This window comes from Lupinus angustifolius, chromosome LG17 (genome assembly GCF_001865875.1).
Source record: "Lupinus angustifolius cultivar Tanjil chromosome LG17, LupAngTanjil_v1.0, whole genome shotgun sequence".
Taxonomy (NCBI): domain Eukaryota; kingdom Viridiplantae; phylum Streptophyta; class Magnoliopsida; order Fabales; family Fabaceae; genus Lupinus; species Lupinus angustifolius.
Window position 1 is genome coordinate 17,458,458 of NC_032025.1, and position 17,548 is coordinate 17,476,005.

The 17,548-nt window shown below is 32.3% G+C and overlaps 1 pseudogene; it reads right to left on the reverse strand.

Annotated features, from left to right (window-relative positions):
• Positions 9,803-10,389, reverse strand: LOC109330740 (annotated as a pseudogene).

A 17,548-nucleotide genomic window follows, 5' to 3' on the forward strand; every position in this document is an offset into this window, starting at 1 on the left:
AATAATTAAAATAAATCCTAAGACTACCCATGAGAATAAAATCTCAATTTATTGAAAATAATAACTAAAACTATTATAATTTCCTTCCAAGAATGTGGTCTCCAAGTGGCTTTCTTACTTGTAAGATTGTCCTCCATAATCATAGGTTTCCCCCCTTGGTTTATATCATACCCTCCTTCTGAAAAGGAATTTGTCCTCAAATTTGAGGTACCATCACCTCCTTGATCAAAGACAAACCTCTTCATTTGTGCACGAAATTTCTTAGACACGTTCATTTTTGTGCACCTACTTAATAAATAAATTAGTTAGCCCAATGAAAAGAATCATCTTCATCTCTTGGGTCAAAAACCAACCTCGTCAATTGTCTAGGACACCTCCTAACATATTCATCGTGGGTTTTACCCCTAATGAATAATTCAGCAACAACATGACAAGCTTTAATGACTTCCTTGATTGGTAAAGAATGATTTTTAGAAAATCCATTTTTCATCATAAAAGTGGAATCTTCATCATGAAATTTTGTCTTTAACACCTCAATATCACCCACAGAAATATCTCCATTAGAATCAATGTAAAATCCAATCTCTCTTAAAAGTGAAGGATCAGGTGGTTCCTCCTTGAAAAAAATTCACTAATTTCCTGAAAAAATTGCTTAACAAAGATGGATAATGAACTTCCATTAGAGAGGTTGGTAAATAAAAATTTCCTACAATGAGGTAGGTTCAAGACTTGTTTTGAAAACAAAACATTATCAAGCGTACTTTTTTTTGTAAAATAAATTTCTTTGCTTTCTCCATCACCCTCATGAAATTTTCTCTCATCCTCAATAATAATTTTGTTTGAATTTGTTTCCCCAATCTTTCCATCACTCTCATTTTCACACTTTTTTTCCAATCTTATTTTTTCTTCGTTTTCTAGCTCACTTTTATTCTCACACTCTTGTTTTTCGTACATCCTTTCCTTTCTCTCTTCCTCCAACTTTTCTCTCAACCTTTGTTGATCTTCATTTACTTGCTTAGGAGATAACGGAGACAACACCACCTTTCGGTTTTTGTGTAAAAATGTGAACTTGTTTGAAAAACAATCATGCATGGCTCTTTTATCAAATTGCCATGGACGACCTAAAATTATATGGCTAGCCTCCATATGAGCCACATCACAAAGAACCACATCTTCATACTTCCCTGTAGAAAAGGAAACTTCAACTTGTTCATTAACAATTATTTCCCCAACCTCGCTTAACCATTGAAGCCGGTAAGGAGTGGGATGTGGTCTAGTCACGAGATTTAGCATTGAGACTAATCTTGGACTAACCATGTTGGCACAGCTACCACTATTAATTATAAACAAGCATACCCTACCTTGGACCAAACATCTAGAATGAAAGATGTTTTCCTTTTGGTTGACCTCATCTTCCATAACTTGATTTTCCGAAAGTTTCCTCACCAAGAAAGATTTACAATGTGACATGACTCAGACCTTTCAAGCAAGAAGTGGCTCTGATACCACTTGATGCGAACCTCCAGGGGGTGGTTTGCTTTCGTTGTCGATCGTTCTTGCCTGAAACTTAATTGGACTCGCAGAATAGAATTTTCATCAATGTCAACATTTTTGAGTATGAAAATGGGATGAAATGTATACAGAATAAGTGTATTGTATATAGGCACGAAATTTGTCCTTTACCTTTTTTTTTAAAAAAAGAAATCGTGGATAGCCACAATTTCCATTTGTATTACATAATTGTGGACAACAACCACCATTTCCATTTTTGCTTTTTTTAATTTGTAATTTTGTTGCTATATATAAAAATTTCCCTAATACAAATATTTTAAAAATGAAATATTTATTCAAATAACACTTATAATACACTATCATAATTTATTATAATATATTATATAATCCCCAACTAATACTATTGACGTTTATATGATGAAAGTGATTTTCTCTTCCATGGTGATAGAACTCTTATTTATTATTCACGTCGTTGTGGGATTTCTCTTGTTCTTATTCTACCACTTCTTGTAAATTATGGTTCCTCCTCCTCTTTCTCATATGCTCATGACTAAATTAGTAACAAATTAATCAATCTTTTTTGTTGTTATTTGTTGATGAGCCAAAATAATTGATTCTCAACTATATTGAAATGTCTCATAAATCTTTGTATCATTCTCGTAATAAATGCTCTAGAGTATGTTCTATGGCCACCTAAGTTGAATCCTTTACACAAATCTTCTTATGTTAGTTAGAATATGATCCAAAAAATTGACACAATCCTTCTCCCACACCATACTAGTCACTCTAGTTACAACTTGTCCATCTATAGGTATTCCAAGTTGAACATCAACATCTTCAAGAATGATGGTACACTCTCTATTAGAGAAATGGAAAGTGTTTGTCTCTCGCCACTATATCCCAACCATTTCAATTATAAGACAATTGTTGATATCTACTATTGCAATGTCAATGTCCAAGACATTGGAGAAAGCAATGTTGTGAATAAATTACAACGATAGTTTATATTTCATATGATAATTTTTTCTAAAAGTTATATAGAATCGAAATGTAACTTCCTCATTTCGTTTATTCTTTGATATATGTTTAGGTTGAAGTCTGAGTAAAAATGTCTCAATGGGCTTAAACAAATGTGTTACATGTTATAAAAATTAAAAAACTTAAGTCAAAATAGTATAATTACCTTATGTATAACGAAAAACAAATTAGTGAGTATTGAAGGAAGAAAGAGCAAATAGATATAATTATTCACGGTTTGAATGAACTGTGTTTAGATAAAATACTTCCTTTGCGAAGGAGTATAAATCGAGAGGAAGGGAGGGTTGTCGATATCATCAATGTAAACTGAAATTGCGGTAGAGATATAATTAAGGTAATACTAAAATCATGACTATTAATCACGATTTAGTAGGTACTAAAATAGTGGTTGAGATCCACGATTTAATTATGAAATTTTAAAACAAATAAAGAAATTAAAAAAGGAATCATGGCTTCAATCTATACTTATCTGAAGAAAATTAACAGAAAAAAGTCTAAGGCAAGACTTTTACTGAAATGGTTGCTTACAAGCAATCGAGGAAAAAGCTGAAAAAGTTGCACTAAACACGTAATAATTTTTTTGATTGTACCTTTCCACCAAATTTTGCAATAACAAAATTTCTCTAAAAAAGTAATGAAGGTAATATTACGTGTATTGTGCTATTTATTACAACCATAGGTGTAGGAAATGTATAGTTATTTGAAAATATTAATTGAACAAGAGTAGATATGAAGCCTTATACTCAACTAATAAAAATAGCATTCGGGCATCAAGATACTAGTCTTACATTCTTCTATTACTTAAACAAATATATTCAGTATAAATCAATTTATTTTGGAGGAGAGTGTATCTCTTGTTCTTTCTTCTTATTCAATAGTCTTGGACATCTCCAATGGAATAACGTGAATTACCATTTCTTCATTGCCATAGGGAGAAATTCAAACAGTCAATTTTTTTTCTTATTGATATTTATTGATCATTGTCTAACTTCATCATCCGTGTCGGTTCTGGTGTATTTTGTTTATCCTAAATTTAAAGTTTTTTGAATTCATTTCTTGTTCTTCACTTGAGTTCCTTTTTTATTAGATCCTTTTGTAATTGACATTTCTTACACACTTACCATATGGTGTATTTTGACACTTTTTATAATGGCGTGCATTAGAGAATTGAATAATTTTTATTTATGTATTTATATAATATCTTTTCCTACCATATTTTCCAATATGACTTCTGTTGCGTGAATAAAAACAAACATAATTGAAAATACATAGAATACGACTTAATTGAATCAATCCTTATTTAGAAATGCTTAAAATAATTAAAGGGCTAACCTATATAAAAACATGAGTAAATTACACTGACACCCCATGAGTTTCAGTGAAATTATAAAAAACCTCATTTATTTCTTAAACTTGCATAAATTACCCATAATTATACACATACATTACATTGATTACTCATACAGGACAAATAAGAGTAATTTCTTAGACAAAAAATGGTGAATAGTTTTTTTAAGGTAAGGTGCAACTACACCCAAATATATTTAAAAGATAAAACAATTACAAAGAGAGCCAAGAGTTTACACATTTTTTAATCAACAGTTAGGTAGCCATAGTCTATTTCTATTAAATTCAACAAGAATGAAATTAGGGATAATATTCCACCAACCATAAGCTTGGGAAGAGATACCAAAGGAGACTAACTTATCTGCATAAGTGTTCTCTTCCCTATATAAATGAGACACTCTAAGGACTATGCCACTTGTTGAGCAACTTCCAAGGAGCAGTGAGATTACCATTAAAGATGTCTACGACTATTGCTCAATCTCATTCCAACCAAATATATGCTTCCAACCTTTTGCATGAGCAATTCCTATAGCCAAAATAGTAGACCTAAGTTTTGCATACAGGGATTCTTGGTTATTGAAATAGGATACAACACAACCCATAAAAGCTCCCCAACTATCCCTAAAAATGGCTCCCCCACTTGCGTGACTAGGAGTTCCATGAGCAACACTATCTGAGTTGATCTTGATCCACCCCAATAGAGGAGGATGCCACAGAACCTAAGTTACAAAAGGGGCAGCGTTATAATGAATTGTAACATTTAAGTTCCTGAGAGTGGTGAAATCCCACTGAGAAGAGCTGGCACAAAGTTTGGATGAGTTTCCCGACATAGATGTGGACAACTTGATTCTAGATTTAGCTTGGGCCAAGCTTGTCCAAATATCATGAACACCCTTAAGTTGAGGACTCCACTTGTGAATATAGATAGACATCATTGTTGCTCTAGAAGAATTGTCTAGATGAATACCAAAAATGCTACTAATCCACTACCAAAGATGAGCATCAGAAGGACATCCCAAGAACAAGTGATTAGAAGTTTTATTGTTGGACATGCATAGACTGCACATAGTCACCAGGGTGCACCCCCTCTTTTGGAGATTCTCAACTGTGGGCATCTTCCAATGATATAACCTCCAGGTAGTGAAGGATTTCGAAGGACGGATTGACTCAGACCATATTTTTTTACACCAACTCATTTGAGTCTCTGGTTGCTTGATGCAAGAATAGACAACCTTTAGGGGAATGGAACCATCAGTAGTACCCTGCCAAACTAGATGATCCTACCTAGAGGAGATGAAAGTCTCAGCTATATCCTTTGATATTTGAGGGAACAAATCCACAAGAAGCTTAGGAATTATCCACTTAGATTGGTGAGTGAAATCAGTCACACTAGCTAAAAGAGAAGAGTGCAGATCAACAGGGATATTAAGTGAATCCACTAAAGGAGTACCAAGCCAATTGTCCCTTCAAAAGTTAATTTTCCTATCATCCCCAACCAACCAAATTGAGTTAGAAATTGTAGTTTGCCATTTGCTTCTAATGCTATGCCAAATAGAGGAAATCATTTCCCAAGCAAGATTTATCAAAAACACATGATTCATGACTTTGATGGTTCTCAATCCTACACCTCCAGCTTTAGTTGGAGAGCAAACTGTGTGTCAGGCCACTATTACAATTTTCCTAATAGTGGTTCACCAAACTACATGAAGTTCCTTATGCATTTGTCTAAGAGCTTGAGAAAATTGGAGGGTCAAGAGTAAATATGAAAGCTATAAGCAAGCATACTTTGGATGATAGACTTAACCAATTCCGTTCTTCCCATGAAAGATAGCAGAGAGCCTTTCCAACTAGCTAGCTTGAGAATGATTCGGTCAACAATTGCTTGAAGATGCATCTTCCTAAGTTTCCATTTAAATAGAAGAACACCCAAGTAATTGAAGGGCAATCTTCAATAGAGAAGCCCAGAGTGGAGGTCAAGTTAGATATTTTCCTTCCTGAGGCACTCCCAATGTAGAACTTACATTTGCTAAAGCTGACATGCTTAAACAAAATATGGTATATTGTGAAGACAAGTCCAAATAGTATAAAAATCAATGTCTATTCATTATTTTCGTTAATTATATTATAATGTAAGAGTGATTTAAACATCTCACTAGAATTATTGATGTAGTTTATAATGAACGAAAAATAATAAATACACATTGACTATTATACTATTTGGACTTGTCTTTACAATATATCATATTTTGTTTAACTTAATTATACTCGTCACCATTTTTTATATAAAAATTACTCTTATCTCTCCTATAGAGGTAGTTAGTGTAATATATGTATAGAATTATGAGTGATTTGTATAAGTTTAAAAAGGATGACTAGTTTATATAAGACTGAGATTGCAATTAAGAGGGGGTGAATGAGTTGACTTAAAATTATGACCATTTTTTCTGCAAAATCAAGAGTTAAAGTGTGCGGAAAATATATGCAGAAATTAAACAAATAAATAATCAAAGAGATAAGGGAGAAGAGAATACATAAGGATTTTTATACTGATTCACCTTCTTGTCCATCGAAGGCTACGTCTAGTACTCTTGCAGCACAAGAGATTTCATCACTAAAGATTATGAGTTGCAATTACAATATCTCACCTCAAGATCTCTATTTACCTTACACACTCCCTAATCCTTATTCACTCTTGTAAAAACACATTTCCAAGTGATTCTAATCCCCTTTCTTATGACACCCTTGTGAAAGAAAGTATTATGCAATAGAAATGAAGAATGTACAATAATGGCAGATTGCCTTTACAAGTTTGAAAGAATAATAACTTGCAATTCAGTCAACTCTTTGTATACTTAGTAATAATGTTCTTTATAAGTTGGTAAACATTGAAACACTGTACTTTAAGCAACTTCAAAAAAATCAACTTTGAAAGCTTAAGAACTAGTTGCCAAAAGTGTAGAAAAATAATTTCAGAATGTGTGTAAGAACTTTTAAAATTTGTATGAGAGTTGTGTGTTTGTATTGTGAGATTCAATGCCTTTAAATAGACTTTCCAATCACCCATAGTGCCTCTACGAAAAGGTAGGAATAGATTGGAGTGAAGACATTTCATTCGAGATGAAAACCTTTCATTTTGAAATCTGAAATATGATGCAACAACTCACAGTAATCGATTAAAATCAGTGGGTAATTGATTACCCAAACATTTTGTCCACTGGACATTTAAATTCGATTTAGAGTAATCGATTACAGCAAGTGGGTAATCAGTTACTCAACTTCATTAAAACTAGTAATATGTTACTCAAAGACAGTAATGGAGTACTCTGATCAGTTTTAAGTTGGATAACTCTTTTCTCACACACGTAACATGTTACTTAGATGCATTAACTCGTTACACACTATTTTTTATTTAAAATTGAGTATATTGAAGTGTTTCAATTTTCTTTTAAAAATAGTTTGAGCATTACTACTATTGTATATTCAAGAGTATAGGATAAAAGTACCTATTTAGACTTAGACTAATTTGTCTTGAAGTTTTGTCTTCTTTGCCTTCATAAGTATTCTTCCTTTTCTTCTTTTTGGTGATGTTGATGTCTTTATCAAAACCGTGCCAAGGTCAGGAGCAAAGATCTTCTTCACAGTTTACGTAATTTCACTAAAACTCAGAGGATGTGGTATAATTTACTCTAAAAACATAGGCTATTTGTCCTAAAAACACTCCGCCACTTTCTGTCTCCATCCAATAAAATTATACAAAGTGGTATAATTCTACTTTTATAATTTTCTATTTAATTGAATGACACATTTTAATTGGGTTGTGACATCAATGAGGACACAAATAGGGATATGAGATCTCCATTCTTTGGATAACGTAGTTGATGAGAAGTCGAATATAAATGCACATTCGATTTCTGAAAGATTGAACTGGTTTGCCAATGGTCCAAGTATTCATGTCTTATCCTACACTGGTTACCTAATTAATGGGTTCACATTTTATAAGAAAATACAAGATGATCAAAGTAAAAGGCAAAATACTGGTGTGACTGTTGTTGCTTGAACTTTACACATGTCAAGTGCAAAAGATAAAAACCTAATATATGTGAACATGTCATACTTTGGGGTGATTGAATGAATATTGAAATTGGATTACACAATGTTTCGGATGCAGATTTTCTATTGTATGTGGGTTGATAACAACAATGACTTCCGAGTTGATGAGTTAGGGTTCATGTAGGTGGATCTTAATAGGCCATGATATAAAGATAAATCATTTATTCTAACATCACAGACTTAACAAGTATTCTATGTTAGTGACTCAGCTGATATGAAATGGTCAATTGTTCTTTTAACTAACAAAATAATCGTCAATAATATTGATCGCCAAAAATATGAAGATATTGATGAAGATGATCCTTTTTTGGGACATATCAGTCGCATGAGAGGAGACCAACTATGATTTATATACAAGAGATGATCACGATGAAGGGCTTTGGGTGAATCAATATGTTCCTCTAAACAACAATGATCTTATAAGCCAAAAACAATCAAAGAAAAGGAAAAAGTAGATGCAACTAGTTTTTGTATAATCGTAACTTAATTTTGATTGTTTGTAATTTGCATAATTTTGTTTATTTATAATTTGCATAATTTTTTTATTTGTAATTATATACTCTGCCAAAACATCATTGACATAATATTCATTATTTATAGTTTGTATTATATTCATGTTAATAAAACAAACTTCTGGAATGTATTAACGTGTCCGTGCTGTCGAGAAAGTATAAATGTCTGTCCTTTTGAGAATGTCAGTGCTGCTAATAAATATATATACACGTATTAATGTGTACAAATCAACAACGAATTCTAGGGGAAACCCTAGCAAGCGTTGTTGTAAAAGATTAATACAACATCACTTTTTATAGACTACACTATTGTATATGCTTAACACAACATCACTTTTTTATAGACTGCACTATTGTATATGCTTAACACAAGATCACTCTTTCTGTGCTACGCTGTTATATTAAGGTGTTGTTTGAGAATATTTATGAATATTACAACAACGATTTTTTAAGTATGCGTTGTTATATATATGCTATACAACAGTGCAAGATTAAGCATTGTTAATAATGTCTATATAATGCATTGTTTATATATTAAATATATGACAAGGCTTTGTGTATGATGCGCTCTTGTATGTATGAAATATATGACATCGTTTTGTTGTGTAATGCGCTGTTGTCTAGATTCAACACAACAGCGTAATATAAGAGCTGTTAATCACGATAATATACTATTGCGATCATATAAAAAGTACACAAAAACGCTATTATACATCTAAATTACGTGTTGTTGAACTGTCTAGTGTAGTGAATGTTGAGTGGATCTAGACGCCAACAACGTATCAATTATCAAATTGGAACCAGAGTACAAAATCTCATGTATATCAGAGTACTAAAATGCATAACTTAAGAGAGAGCAAAGCCATATTTGCAAAAGCAAAGATTTTTAATTAACATGATTATATCAACTCAACATTAACAAAGCACACACATACTCTAAGTGCTTACATTGCAGTTGGTACATGATCAACAGTTTGTCACTAGTGATATTTATTATTACAAGGCATAAAGATAAAGATAGCTTACAACTTTCTAGTATAAGCTATCATACTCAGCAATACATTCATCATAAGGGTTAACCTCATACCCAGCAATTTAATTTGCAGACCCACTATTGCGATGTGGCCACAATATTGCGGTTGTGGTAACTACCGCAACCGCATCACACCCTAATTCTAGTGTGATTCTGAATCACAATGATGTGGTTGCATTAGGTCACAATGTAACCGTATTAGGCCGCAATGCAACTGTATCGAACCGCATTTGGGCCGCATCAGGCCACATTAAATTCAAAAATAGTTTTTTATTCACAAAATAATTCACACAACAAAGGCCGCAATCCGTATCACAACGGTCGTAATCCGCATTATAATGACCGTAATGAATGCAATGACAGTAACCGCACGCAATTTATAAAACTGCTCACACTTGCCAAGGGGTCCAAATCCACATGTCCTAGGCAATTTCTGAAGCTCTTGCTCAAACTGTTGCTCCTGTTGCCTTCTTTCCAATTGCTCACTTTGGTTCTCGAATATTTGCTGCAATTTACGGTACTGACATCTCTGGTTGTTCAGTTCATTCAGTTGGTCACAGCATTGTTCCAATTCTTCTGATTCCTCGCTATTCCTGCTACGTCGAATAACATGCTTGATTCCTCGTAAGGTCCTAGAACGATCTTCTTCCTCCTCTTGCTGCTGTTAAATCCTCTGAATCAGGTTCAGCTGCTGGAGTTACCTGACGTAGCTTTGTTCAGATCGGAAGGCGCTGGTGTGGACCACTAAAACAAGAGCAGCAAAGAGAGCAATGAGAATTGTGAGCCTAGCCATTTCAGTAAGAATGCAATGACTACTATGTTTTAACTTTGTTGATGATGGGTTAAGCATGGAGAGTGGATAAGCATTATGTAGAGGATATGGGATATTGCATGTCAATTACGTGGAAGGGAAGTGGTGTCGGTGGAATTTTGTGTTTTGATGGGGTGGGTGGATGTGTTTGCTTTTTTATTTGCTTCAGTGCTTACACCTCATAGTTTCATGCAGATATTGACACAAGAGGCCATCGTGATTTCTTTGGGTCCCCGGCAACTGCGTGATGGAAGGTTCTTGTTTGTTGTCCTGCGTGAAGAATTAGGTTAATGATTCTATTATTTGTGACATTTTTTTTATTCACCAAAAGTTAATTTAGATGAAGTACAAGTAGTAAAAAAGTTACAAGTGCATGTAATCTACAATACTAAAGTCTAGCAGTAAAAATAAGTTAAGCTTTCCGAGGGTCTTTCTTCCCAGATATTATAAGTGAAGAAGATTTTTGTTATGATTTTGACACGGTTTTTATGAAGATATTAAGATCAAAAAAGAAGAAAATGGAAGAAAATTTTGAAGACAATGAAGATCAAGCTTCAACGCAAAACAGTTTATAAATCTTCAATATGTATTGTTATCCTTATACTTTATGTATAGTTTAGTAGCAATGCTCAAGAAATGAGAAAACAATTTTGAAAATAAATTGGAAAACTTTTAGTCAATTTTAAACAATTTTCAAAATGTTAAGTAATGAATTACTTAACCTGAGTGATAAGTTACTAGACTTAGGTAACAGATTACTTGGACAGTGTAATAGTGAGTAACATCTAAGATTGCATAACACGTTACCTGACTGAAATGGGTTACACATCAAAAATCAACTCAATGGAACCGGTTACTATAAGCAATAATCGATTACTCAATTGAACATAATGTTTGGGTAATCGATTACAGTTTCAATCACTATGCCAAATATCGCAATTAACGACGGTCATTTAACCTCACTTGCTAGAACAATGCTGTTAAAAACGAGGCAGAATATAATCAACAAGCTCATTAAATGACCGTTGTTGATAGGATGTGACATTTAAGCATCAAAAGTGCTTACAGGAGCATTGTTGAAGATATATTCTTGAGTGAGCGCTATTGAAAATGTCATATCAACAATGCTCTCTTGAGTGAGCGCTATTGAATATGACATATCAACAATGTTTTCTTAAATGTGCACTGTTGATTAGATACGACGTTTAAGTATCATAAAAATTAATTGTGGAGTACTTGACCTAAACGACATTATCTCATTTATGTGTCTCTTCGTTCGCCGAAGTTCTTTTGCTATCATTACACAAATACATGTTTATGCATATTCTTTGTTTGGTTGCTTCGTGATGTGGATTGCACATCTGCCAAGGACGATGGTAGTCGTTCTCTTTCCATTTTCATCTATATATGTTGTGGTTCTGCCAAGTCGTGTAAGACATTTGTTATTTTCTTCTCAACCAAGTACGGTAATAGGTTCAACTGTTTCTTTGTATCTGTTATATTCAGTGATTTGTATTTGTATTTGTATTTGTGTTTGTCTAATATGTCTTCATTGTCTCCTTTTATAATTAGTCATAGCACGCAGAGTGAATTTCATCAAAGATATAAATGCCTCTAGGGATACCTAAAAGCTGAAAATAAGAATTGCAAGTCTTTGACGGATTGGAATATATGCAGCTCCTTCACTTGTAATGATTTTGATTGATCGAAAGGTACTTTAATTTTTAGGGTTCCTTTTTTAATTCCTTATTTATTCCTTTTTTGGATCATAATATGTTTATGTACCAGGAGGATAAAATTGAGGTTGTTGTAAAGGATTTTCATATTTCACAATGGGACTCTCAACTTAAAGAGAGTTTTAGTTATATTGTTGAAAACTTTGATGTTGTTCTCAATGATGGACAATATCGATGTTGTAACCATCCTTACAAACTAATATTTGAAGAAGGAACAATATTGATACATAGAGAGCTTTGTAACATTCCAAATTACATTTATCATTTTACTAAATTTGAAGATATCTTGATGGAAATTGTGCTTACAGACTTTCTCATAGGTAATTTTACTACATTTGAAGATACATTCATTCAATTTATAACCAGATATCTGCATGTAATTAATTTATTTGTCTTACTAGAAATCATTGGCGAGTTTGTTGACATTGAGATGACTCAAATAGATTCTACCCGTAAGAAGGTGGTTTTCACCATTAGGGACTTTGAGGTTAGCTTTTGCACAACCAAATTTTTCCATTCAAAATTTGTAGTCTGCTTTGATTTTTCTTAAACTCTTGTAGGGGTAACAACCTAAAGTGCACTCTTGGGGGACAATTTGCAACACATTTATGACATACATAGAAAATCACAAAGTTTATCATATTGTGTGGTTTTGACCCTTGCAAAGATGAGGGAAGTGGAAGGTATGTGTCTAAATATTTTTTTATTCAAATTTTTTAATGAAAAAGTTTGTTTGAAACAAATTATTAATCTGACTTGCAAATTGTAGTGGGAGGTTATCATGTGTCCATACAAAGTATATTGTGTGGTTCTAAAATTTATATCAATGACTCCAATATACCAGATATTGAAATATTTTTGTGGAGGTGATTCATTTTTTTTGTTTCATTATTCATTCATTTTTCATTTCTCGAATTAAGAGTAACAAGTCGTTTTTCATTTATAGCTTGGACACCACCAAAAGTTATGAATCTTACAGTGAATGTGTTAGTTCGTCTTCTTCATGTTCTCAGGTAAAATATCTATTCATACTTTTTACTCTTCATGTTTTCTGCATATATTTAAAGAAGATTATGTTAATTTCTACGTTTTTTTGTTGGGCATTAAACCAATTGAGAAAGGGAAGTCAGTAGGTTATATTCCTAAAAAAGAATGTGTTTGTCACTTTTGTCATACTACGTGCAATTTTCAATCTCTTTGTTTAATTTCTTACTAGATTTGAATGTTTAATCTTTATATTTTCAATCTTCAATCTAATTTTTTATTTTAGTTTTTTAAGAAATTCTTAATGACAATAGGGGATGATGACCCGGACTATGTGGAATATCTTTATTCCACTTAGATGGCTTCTTCGACTGAGGGACACTTTGAAGAATGAACAATTATTGACGTTAATTTCTTTTTTGATGTTTGTCTTTTGGATGGTTGTGCAAACTCCATAAACATTGTTAATTTTTAGTTCTATTTTGATCACTGAACATTGTAATGATAATCTTGAAATTTTTGCTTTTGTTCTACAATATAGCTCATCAAATATTCCTCGTGTTATATTAATGTGTGTTTGTGCTGTTTAGAATATATGTCTGTTGTTGATAATTGAATATGCAGGTAATCAACAACGCATGCTCTATGGCAAGCTTTGTTGAATTAATCATATACAACAACGTCCATTTAGATGACGTTGTTGTATATAATTAATACAACAACTCTAATGTATAATAACGCTCGTTGGGTGAAGTGGTGTTGTATGTATGACATACAACAATGCCCACATATGTGTTGTTAAAGCATGCCGATATTCTACTGCACTCATATAGATAGCGTATGAAAGCATTGTTATATACCTAACATGCGCGTTGTTGAACTGAAAAACTGGCATAGTGAATAACCGATTAGAGAGAGTTGTTAAATCAGATTTTCAAATCTAAACTCAACAACTTTCATCCACATTGAATGGGTTTCATTCCAATCGTGTCTCACCTTCGTGTAAGGGTATATTGGTTGGTTAGAAGCCTATTTAAAGGCCAAAGAACATCCACTTCATGACACACTTTAATCATCCAAACTTTCACATCATTCACATACAATAGTCTACATTTTCTTATGCAACTTTTGTTCTAAACTTTCAGAATTTTTCTGAAGTTGCATTGATTGCTTGTTCTAAAGTTTGCTAAACTTAAACACATATTGAGCATTGCATACTAAATGTATAAAGAGAAAAAAGATTGCAAGTTATAACAATTTTATATCTTGTATGGCAATCCTTGCCCTAGAAAGTTTTCTTCATATCTTATTATAAAATTTTCATCACAAGGGTGTGGTGAGAAGGGAGATGGAGTACTTGGATAGGTTGTTTTCCAATGGTGTGAGGTATTAGTGAATGTGTGATGTACAAGGACTCTTGGTGACATAAATTGTAATTGCAACTCATAATATTAAGTAAACAAATCTCTTGTGATACAAGAGTATTGGACGTAGCCTTCAGTAGACAAGAAGGTGAACCTGTATAAAACATGTGTGTACTTTCTCTCTTCTCTTTACTGTGTTACTTTTACTGTTTTTACTTGGTGATTTTTCTGTATTTATTCTGCTGCAATAAACTCTTATTTTCATAGCAGAAATATTGGTCATATAAATTAGTCAACTAATTCACCCATTTTTAGTTGTCATTTAATAGTTATAATTGACACTAGAGCTTGATTTGGGTAAGTTACTCCCAAAGATTCTAATCTTTTAGATGACCTCTAGGTCTTTTTGGGAGACATGAGAAAGGAAAAAGGGTTTGGGAAATACATTTTTTTAGCCTTATATCTTTTTCTAGAAAACCCAAAGCCAGACCAAGATACAAGTTTAAAAGACTTTGTTGGGGATTTGGTTTTCTCAAGGTACGTACTAGGGAAAAAAACCTTGACTCTATTAAATCATATCAAATTTTGATAAAAAAATATATATCTTCTTTGATCAATTTTTCTGCTATGAAATCAAAGTGTTTATGCAGCAGAAATATTGTAGAAAGATTACCAATTGATACCTTCAAAATAAAGAGATAGATTAGAGAGAAAAAAAAAGAACACAATGTATTTTTATATTGGTTCACCTTCTTGTCCACTGAAGGCTACGTCCAATACTCTTACAGAACAAGAGATTTATTTACAAGATATTTTGAGTTGTAATTACAATCTCTCTCTCTGATACTCTTTGTACCTTACACACTCACAAATACCTCACACACTTGGAAAATAACATTTCCAAGTACTCTATTTCCCTTTCTCACCACACTCTTGTGATGACAAGTTTACAATGGGTTTGAAGAATGAATTCTATGACAGGATTGCCTTTACAAGATATAACAATTAATAACTTGTTATCCTTAGACTGAATAAGATTAATACAATGCTCTTGAAAGGATTAAGTATGTAAACTTTAGCACATTGCACTTGAAGCAACTTAATAAAAAATCTAAAAGTTTAGAATAAAATTTGCAAGAAAAAGTGCAGAGAATTATATATGAAATTGTGTGTAATTCATATGTAATGATTGTGTTTCAAAATGGGACTCTTAATGCCTTTAAATAGGATTCCAATAAGCCAATATACCCTTCCATGAAATTGGGACGGGATTGGAATGAAACGTGTTGAGTTTGAATGAAAGTTGTTCAGTTTGGATTTGAAAATCTAGTTGAAACAACATTGTGTAATCGATTACATCATGATGTAATTTATTACTTAAATATTCTGCCCAAAGATATAAGCGATTAATCATTAATTTAATTGGTAACTCTCTATCAGTTATTGTTGGATAACTCTTTACTTAGTTAGGTAACTTGTTACCAATTGTCACACAATTCAAGTAATCTATTACCAAGGTCTAGTAACCTGTTACTCAGGTCAAGTAACCCGTTACTTAGCTTTTTGAAAATTGTTTAACTTTTTCTAAGAATTTTCAATTCTTTTCAAAATAGTTTTTCACTTCTTTTGAGCATTACTTACTAATTATATTGAAGTGTAAAAGATAGAAGTACTTATTGAAGACTTAGACTCTAATTGAAGCTTGATCTTCATGTATCTTCAATATCTTCTTTGTTTTTCTTCTTTTGGTGTGATCTTGATGTCTTCATCAAAATTGTGTCAAGGTCAAGAGCAAGATCTTCTTCACAATTCTTGTGTGCTCGCTTTTAGTAGTCACAAGTTCTGGTACTACCCCTACGTACAAATTGAGTTTCAACAATATCCATGTATTCTTATTTTTAATTTGATTGTCTCGAGGTCCGATAGTATAAATGTGTTCTTTTTCTAAATGTTGCATTACGATTATTATCTTCATTTTCTTCTTTTTTACAAAATTGGTGTTCATTTTTTTAGTGCTTACTTACTATGGTAGCATACAAACCTCAGTATGTTCGCTATCTAGTGAGTAACAATTAAAGAGGGACAACTCTAAATACCCAATTTTGTTTGAACCATTTTCACAAAAGTGAAAAAATTACAAAATATAAAAGTTACAATTTAAAATACCAAAAAAGGATATTCTAATTATTTTTATGCTTTTATAGAGTCAACTAATTATTTTTATTTATTTATGTTTATTATGGTAATTTTTAGGATTTTATAAAGTCATAAACGACTTTTGTTCAAAAACGATACTCTTATAATTTTTAAAGCTAAAATGAAATATTTTTAACCCAACTAGATATTTATTCTTAAAAAAATAATTTTATCAAAAAATTAATTTTAAGATGCCTCACAACTAATTTTTATATTGGAATAATAACTAATAGTTATTGGTTTTATTCTAAAATTAATTAGCGGTTTCATATTTTTAAATTTATAATAAATTGGACATTTTAGTTTTAAATCCAGAAATTAAATGAGCCACTTCAAAATAATTAATTCTATTTTTCTTAATTTTTAAATTATATATAATTTTTACTATAAATGGGTGTAATAGGTAAAGAGGGAAAAAAAATCAAAGAATCCAAAAAAACATAGAAGAAAGTAAAATAAAATTATCAACAAAGATAAAATACTGCCTTGATTTTAGTGTCCAATCATTGGGCAATTTCGTTGGTTAGTTGCCATCCGTTTGGATAGAGGACAAACGCGAGATCGTTGTCTGGGTGGTAGTTTCTTACAAGTTGCCACTAGACAATTCTATTGCAAGTCATTAGGTGCGTTAGAGTCATCGATAAGACTATCGTTGCTCCATCACCGGTCAATCATTAGCCATCTCCTCGCCCCCAAATTTTGTGTGAGGAAAGCCTTGTCTAATAAGATGCTGCCATATGAAAACATCGAAGCCCCCAACAATCCAGCACAAACAACATCAACAAGTGTCAAGTTAGGATAGACAACCACCATTGTTATTTTCCCTATCGTCGCAACATGCACAAAATTTGGCGTTAGACCACTGTTTTTTCCACATTGTTTCGTTCAAATTATTGGTCGATAAC